Here is an 8785-nt window from a genome sequence, read left to right as displayed (position 1 = left end):
ACATCCAACAATTAGAACTGGACCAACACTTCTTTCTAAAGAGAGCATACGGCCTCATCGGCAAGCAGAAACTCGCGTGCTTGAGGCTACTCTAGCTGTAGGTACTCAGCACGAAGCATCGTAAGACATTTACTTATATACACATACATTTTCAGTACAAACATTGTGCCATGCATAAAGTAGGCTTTAAACCAGATATAACGCGAAATCCTTACAAATTTGGTGGCGACCATTTTAAAGGAGTTCCATACGGGCATTTTATCTTCGCCCGTGGGCAAGATCATAATTTCTAGCATGGCTAAATTATTAGATCTACTTATCTGAGGTGGGAACCCATGCATGACCATGCATGACCATTATGGATGTACCTTTATACGCGGACGTCCTAATCGACTGTACGTGTTACTTGATACACTGGTTTATATAAAATTAAGACGCCTAAAATTAAACCAATGAAAATGCTATGTGACAAAATGTGCTTATCCTAAAACATTTGTTTCTAATTCGCATTTAAAGTTCTATCGATAAAATCTGGAACCAACATCAAAACCTACCCCCAGTTTGAATTAATATGATACGGCGGATCCTTGGTCTGGTGGTAACACACTTGACTGTCAATCCAAGGGTCGCAGGTTCGATTCCAGACCTCATCCCCAAACAACATTCGGAACTCCTCGGCCATTTTATCGAAAACAACCTCGGATGTATGCAGGGACATCAGTTGAAGTAGTTCGTAAAATTTTGAATTATATCATTAATTAAATGTAGTGTTTTAGGGTTGTATTTATTGATCTAAGTGTAATTTGATTGCCATTAAATTGTATTATTGCAAACATAATTAAGAATCCTAAGAGTAATGTCACAAAGTTTAACTGCTAAATAAAATTACTACGCGATCTACTTGCAGCGGACTTAAACGTACCACTTTTTGAGTATGTTAACCGTCCAACTACATCCGAGGTTGTTTTTGAAAAAAATGGCCGAGGAGTTCCGAGTGCCCCAAACAAATATCGTCTCCGAGAGGGACGTTAAATGGAGGTCTCATATGGCAGTGCTATACACTGGTGCACGTTACAGAAACCGGGTAGCTCGAACCAGAGTTACATTCTGTCTGCGCACTATGCTCCAAAAACCTAATATGACTATCAATCTTATCGAAACACTCGCAGAATGGGCCTTAGTCGAGTTCGAGTATAACAAACCTACAGACTCTTTATTTGAACACATACACCAATGATATTATTTAATTAATGTTCGAGTATCTCGTTAGGGGAGTTCACTGCGCAGGACATTTGCTATAAATTAATATAATAATAGTCATGTTTGACCTAAAAAATAAATTCACTCGTGAAAATCGCATTATTTACCTTGGTTGTGCAATTTGTTTTCAAGAAATGCAAATTCAATCAGTTTATTCTATTATATAGCGGAAAAGCAACCTGTTTTGAAGAATTCAAACACTTTCAAAAAAAAGGTTGGTATGCAAGGAAAAACTGCATTTCGGCTGTCACTGTAATTTTCTCAGCTGACATTGAGCTGTTGAGTTCAATTTCAAAGATCAGACAGTTATTTCATATTTGTCAATTTTGAATTTTTCTACTAAAAAGAAAATAATTTAAAATAAAAAATATTCATTGCTTAGGTATGTGTATATACTTTGTTTATACTATTTTGTTAGTGATTGACAACTTATGGTTATGATTAGTACACAGTATTGATCATGCTCTGGTGGGCATGGCATGCGTACATGCCATATAAAAGGCATATTTCTGAAAGGCTTCCAAGGGGATTTTGGTCTGAATTCCAGGGGATTTTGATATTACACTAGGGGATTTTTATGCAGCAAAATTTAGCGCAATATCTACTAGTGATGTTCCGATATTCGATTATAATCGAAAATCGATTGGTTAGGCCTGAAATCGGCGACAATCGATAGTATTTAGTTATAATCGATTATCGAAAAAAAAAAAAATATTGTGTTCAGATGTTATCTTTAACAATATGGCTGATGAAAGCCACAATGCGCAAGGAAATTAACTTTTTTTTATACAACAACACTTAATAACTTCAATCATAGACATAAGGTATATATGCATATAATGATTAAGAGTTTAATACTGTACCTGAATAAAACTACAACTCAGGTACTATCTAGTATTTTAAAAACCGATTGTACTATCGATAATCGGTTACTTGAGTGGAACCGATCATCGATAGTAAAATTGCAACCGATTCCCAACACTAATATCTACATTGCTGATAGAAGAATAAATACAGAAACACACTATTACAATAATTTTAGACATAGTCATCAGGATCCTTCATGGAATTTCAAACTCATAATATTATAGATGCTTTCCACTGTCAACCTTGAACTAGTTTATAAATTCCAGGGGGTATGGATCCCCCTGCTTGGGACTAGGGGATGGATCGGAATTCCAGGGGATTTTTCCCCCTACTGGGGGATATGGCATGTATTGGCATGTGTTTTTAGTCCTTTAGGGTCTCACAGATTGCAGAATAGCAATTTCTGAAAAGAAAATGATTCTGTGAAAGTATGGCATATCTACTAGACTGGTACAGTAATAGTTGTTCAAATGGAATTCTGCTAATCCCTAAACGTCTACATGTAAATCATCATTGATCAGGATTTGTAAAAAAAAACCAGGGGGAAGGGACAAACTAAGCTTATTTTCCTAGGGTAAGTGCCATTTAACAGCCCCTATTATACATGGTTTAAAAAAACACTGTTGTGTCACCCTGCCTTACTTTACCTACTTCATTTGAGCCAAAGACATGAAATTAGAGAAGATAATGTTAACCAGCATGGGAAGTTTTGCATCTGGGTTTATATATGTGGCTAACATATATACACAAACACATAAGCCCATTGGAGTTTTGGCACTGGACATATTAAGTAAACATATTATGCTTTACAGGTTACAGTTTATCATGATTACAAAGAATGAAGGCATTCAAAATGTTTAAAAATGGTTCTTTCATTAAAGTAATTTCAAAATACCCCATTCTTGACACAAACTTATAAAATACCTTGACATGTCAATGGTTCACTTATGTACATATCAAAAGTTGCAATTGACCCTTGAGAGGTGATAGGTTTCTAGAAATGCCCTATTACTTGAGAAAGTAGTCCCTAATTATCAATCCTATCTTAAGTTTAGCCCTAAAATAAGTTCAGAATAGCCCTAAAATTAGCTCTAATATATTGGCAGAAGCTCCTAGAAAGCCTCTGTGTGTGTGTGATGGGGACAAATGTAGACTTAATTGCTATGCACAATACATTTTCTTACATTATATTTACTCAACATGGTGCTCTTCGGTTAAGAAGAAATGTAAGTTTAATTAAATTCTTTAAAAATAGAACACAAAATAAAAATGTGTGATACAGAGCAATTATTGACAATATATCGAAATCGCACTAGTTGAGAGCAAAATGAGCAAACTCCTTTTGGAAGCCTTCCAAAAAAGGCATCTATGGGATACTGAGGATTTTTTTTAGATTCACCAAAAATCCCCTGTTTTTTATACCCAAAATCCTTTGCGGATGTCTACAGTAATATGGTTCTTATAATATTGTGTTTCGGAGCATTATGCTAATTGTTTGCATTCCCTTGTACCATTTATTAAAATCAAAAAGCTTAAAGCTTTTACAGGTATGAGTGAAGACATAAATTCAGTGGAGTGTAGCCGGGATTTGCGGAAGTTGGTGGAGCAGCGACAACAGCGACCGTCGTTCTCACGCATGATATCGTGGGAGTTGGGACACGCTGCCGATCAACAGCCAGCAAGGCGTACCAAAACCAGGCGAAAACAGGTGTGATTATCAAAACTGTATCACTTAGTTAGTTATCATTAAGAATGTATGTGTTTATTATGTAAATATCAGCACTATATATTGCTTTTCAGACAGTGCTACATTGTAAATTCTTTGTGCAGCTGAAATTCCAAGATCCAAGATAAAATTCATTTACTTTATTTATGTCTAGTGTAGTTTTGGTCATTAATTTTACATATTACCTGGTAATTAGCATGAAATACCCTTTCAAACGAAACCAAAATTGCATGTTCCTCTGGACATTAGAACTGAACTTAACAATTAATATGGCTGTCTTTCTAGTGGTTTAGGGGCCGAACCATTTCCCCATCTTAAAAACTAAATATTTTTCCCCATTTTTTTGTCAAAATAATGTTGCCCTGTTTATGAAAAAAAATGAAACCCAAAATAGCAAAGATACATTTATTTTTTCACCTGCTACATGTAATGTGAATGTTATTGTCTATATGATGCATCATTTCAGTTACAATTAATTTTATTCAAGACCAAAAAAGTATTAGGGCTATTCCATTTAAGCATATAACCTCCGGGGGAAAGGCACTTTTAAATTATGCCACCCCCCTACAGAAGCAAATTTACCCTTGTGGGTTCCAAATGAGCCAAAAAAGACACCCACCTATATACTATTTATTAAGTAATTTCCTCCCCCCTGTGGGTTATTTGTTTTACTGGAATAGCCCTAAGTATTTATGCCAAATTCCGCTTTTCCGGCATAATTTCCCTTTTAAAGGGCCCCAGCCCCATTCCCCTTGACCCGAGGGACAGCCCTGGTTAATTGAACTATTGGGGAGCTTATTAGTGTGTCGAATTCCTTAAACTTTTCCCTTTCTGTATCGAAGAACTGTATTATTTACATACTTTAGTCTATGTTTAAATTTAGAATTCAGGCAATAAAGACCAAACTCCTGATGAGGTAGAAGAGCAAGATGATGATGAAGAATATTCTCTATCAGACAGCAGTGAATATGAAACAGCGCAGGAAGAGGATGATGAAGAAGAGAACATTCTAGAAAAACTTTCAGGGAATTCTGATGGAGTTGATGGCCAAATCAGTGAACAAGGTGATGCAGATACATCATATGATGTTGAAGGGATGCCGTCAGCCTCTGGTGTTCAGTTAAACAATTCTCAAAATGGTCGAAAAAGACGATTATCTAAAAAACAGAAGCGGAAAAGGAAAACTCATTTCAAAACCATGTATTTAGACGAGCTGTATAATCTTGGTAACCTCTGCGATCCCAGCGAAGATATAGAAAATGTGTTTACGAGTTTGCCGGATGAAGGAATCATGGGCTCTGAAATTGAGAGAAATGTTCCATCTTTGGTAGAGCTCTGCCTTGCAGCATCTACCAGAAAGCTTAGGACTAACTCGGAAAAAGGGAAGAGTTCAGTCGTTCAACAGAACCGCGGAGACATTCCGTATTTGATTAAATATCAGCTGTCAAGCTACGGGAAAGGAATGAAAGAACAGCAGAAACTTTTGTCATACATTCTTAATAGAATTATTCCCCTAGGTTTACAACCAAATTGTGAACAAAAGCTCAATAATATGTTTTACTTCGAAGACTCGGAAAAAAATGAATTTTGCATATTGAAAAGGGCTGTGTGGAAAGCGCTTCCTTACCTTTGTAAGGAATGTACTTGTAATTACATCGACAGCCAAATCCCCCAAGAACAGGCTACAGCGTATTTGTATGCACCAGTGCTGTGCAAGGATAAATCATTGTGTTACTGCTCTCGAAGTTACCTACACAACTCACCAGCATTCACTGCAATGCTATCTGGTAAGTGGCTTTTTCATGAAGCAATTAGTGAGAAATTAAAAAAAACCCCATAAGGTATTAATATAGGGTAAACGAAATTGTGAGAAACCCCTGTGATTGTCATAGCCTTGGTGTTGTTGATATCATTGTGCATAACTTTAAAGTGACACTCTTATTCAAAATCAGTACCTACACAAGCAGTATAGCAAACATAAATTTTGACTGATAGACCTCTAACTACTTACTAAATAATGCATTTGTGGAAAATATTAATTACTGATAACTAGATTGCAACCATGTATTTAATAGCTGAAAGCGCCAAAATATTAAATGATTGGTGAATTTACTGTGATTTACTATAGTCTCATATGGTAGAAATACCGTGTTTTATGCACATTTCTTACAAAATAAAATAGGTATCCTTCATTAGAATCCTTTTTTCGACATTATTCATCCTTTTTGGAATATTTAAACAATAGTTTTAGTTGTGGTAAATCTTATGTGGGAGTAAGAGTGCATCTTTACCCTTAGCCATAAATCAAATCCATTCAAGATAAACAAATGAAACTTGGTACATATGACATGTTGGTTAACACAATATACACACTTATAGCAAGGCCAATAACTCGGCCTATAACTCGTGATCTAATAATTGTTTAATTATGCCATTTGTTCGACTGACAACTTTTGTTGCTTTCACTTCAACCAGTCAATTAATTTGTAGTTTTATAGAATGCTCACAAGCATGATAAACTAATTGATTTAAAGAGTTGAAACTGACTGCCAAAAAACTGCCATTGATGCGGTATAAATTGACTCTTCGGTACAAAATCATGCTTTGTTTAACTGATAGATGAGGACATTCTGCTTAGTTAATGTGCAGGCAATAGAACAGTATTTGTCCCATCCTAAATAAGAATATATACAAATATTATAATCCTTATCTTGTCCATGGGCAATGATAAAAAAACTTGAACAAAACAAGTTTTTTCACTCTTCAAAAATAGTTTCAGTGACTAAATACATTTTTTCTATATTTTGTTTAATTGATGTTGGAGAAAAAGCATCCACCATGGTGTAAGATACATGTAGGTTCATCCCAACCCTACTAGCCCAGGGTGTTCTTTGGTAACTTGGTAAACCTTGTTTCTGCAAAAAAAACTTACACAAGGCCAAAAAGATATTGTGTGTTTAGGGTGACTTCTGGTCCAGAAAGGTCACAGGGCATGTAGGATTATTTGCTTGTTAAGCAAACATTTATGACATCATCATAAAAGACATCTTCAGAATAAAGCTTTATAAAAACATTTTTGTGACACATAGACACAATATTTATTTTGTTAACCGTCTGACTATGAAAGGTGGTGCCCAATTTAAAGGTAGTTTCAGGTAACCCTAACCAGAATGATTAATTTTTACATGTTGCCAAAGATAATACACACATGTATAGCAAGGCCCATAAGGCATAACACTGTATGCTTTTGTTTTATTTTCAGCCTTGGCAACTACTATAGACCTAATGCTGCCAACACAGCTTCTCAACCATCCAGAAGCGGAATGGAAAACTGATAGCAGATGGAAATTTGTTGTGGATCGCCTGAAATCAGCCTTACAATTACGGTAATTGTGATAAAGCAGATTACGGTAATTGTGATAAAGCAGATTATGGTAATTGTGATAAAGCAGAATAGAAAAAAAAGTTTTTGGATTCTCATTTTCATGTGTCGGTTTATTTTTTGTTTTTAGCTCGACTATTCAAAGAATAAGGAGAGCTATACTACTCACCCTGGCGTCGGCGTCGGCGTCACACCTTGGTTAAGGTTTTGCATGTAAACACCTTTAAGTCATTATCTCAGTAAATACATCATGTATTGCATTGAAACTTTAGATATGTATTCCCAACTATCTAACCTACTAAATTAATGAAGTTAGATAACACTTTTTTGAATATGATGCAAAAATTTTGGTTAAGATTTTGTATGTAAGCACACATCGGTTAATATCTCGGCAACTACTTGAGGTAATGCATTGAGACTTTATACAGTGGTACTCAACCACCCAACCTTCTCATTTAATCAAGTAATATCCCATAATAACCATAAAGTACACAAGTAAAGAGAAATTTTGTGTCAGTTGCAGTTTATTCAAGAGTTATGGTCCTTTAACCGAATGTTCACTTAATATTATATAGGCATCTATATTAATTTCTACCTAAGAAACATAGTCAAAAGTGAATCTTATCACTCAAATACATTTCTCCTCAATCAAGCATTTTATTTTGTATAAAACTAAACTAGAACTGTTTCTGTTTCAGCTTCAAACGTGCATTAGAGAAGTTGTTTCATCTAGCTCTTCCCTATGCGATGTGGGCTCGAGGCCATGTTACCATAGCAACAGATCTGTTTAAACATCAATTGGACAAAGAAACTGATGGTAAGAGTTTGGTTATTTTAAAGTCAAAGTTATCGTATTTTTCAGTAATATGGATAGTGGAATACAGAAATAAGCATAGTAATAATACTACCGGGGGGATATATTGCTTTCATTTTTTTTGAGATTTTAATTTTGAAAAAAAAATTATGGAAACAAACTAGGAAGAAAAAGGTCAAAATAATAAATGCATATGAATAAATTTGATTGAAATATTGAGGGTATTCAAAATATTTGTTCTATATAAGAAAATATTCACAAAGTTAACCAATTTTGTTAAGAAGCTTTATAAATACTTCCTCTACAATCCAAGGGTCAAGTTTTATGACATGCTGTGTACCAGTATTTGGCATTTTACAGTGTGTCCAAATATTAACTTTAAAGACCTAACAGGGCCTCTTGGTTTTGCTTATAATTGTATTCTTTTGTTTTCTTGACTAGTGATTCAAAAAGCTATGTACCTGAGTGAAATAGCAAGAATGCATGCCCAGTTTGGTGAGTGTAAGACCGCCATTCAGTTCTACCGACTGGCTGGAGAAACTGTTCTCTCTCTTCCAACGGGCAAAAAGGAGAAACTGTCCGTGGAGGTCACAGAACAGACACAGATACTTATTGGAAATGCCTGTGACCGAGGGTAAGCCACAAAACATATTTTGGGGGGTTTCTGTTTGTTTGTTAATTTAGGAGTTTTAGAGAGGACTGGGTGCTGCAGAAAAGGGACAGGGTGCTGAGGGAC

At 35.4% G+C, this 8785-nt stretch overlaps 1 pseudogene; it reads left to right on the top strand.

The window, feature by feature from the left end:
- The first annotated feature begins 1362 nt into the window (after positions 1-1362).
- LOC128237787 (uncharacterized) overlaps positions 1363-8785 on the top strand; it is a 30959-nt pseudogene continuing 23536 nt past the window's right edge.

Source organism: Mya arenaria, chromosome 6, assembly GCF_026914265.1.
Source record: "Mya arenaria isolate MELC-2E11 chromosome 6, ASM2691426v1".
NCBI classification, from domain to species: Eukaryota; Metazoa; Mollusca; class Bivalvia; order Myida; family Myidae; genus Mya; species Mya arenaria.
The sequence above is the reverse complement of the archived record's forward strand: the minus strand, read 5'-3'. Positions and strand labels throughout refer to the sequence as shown.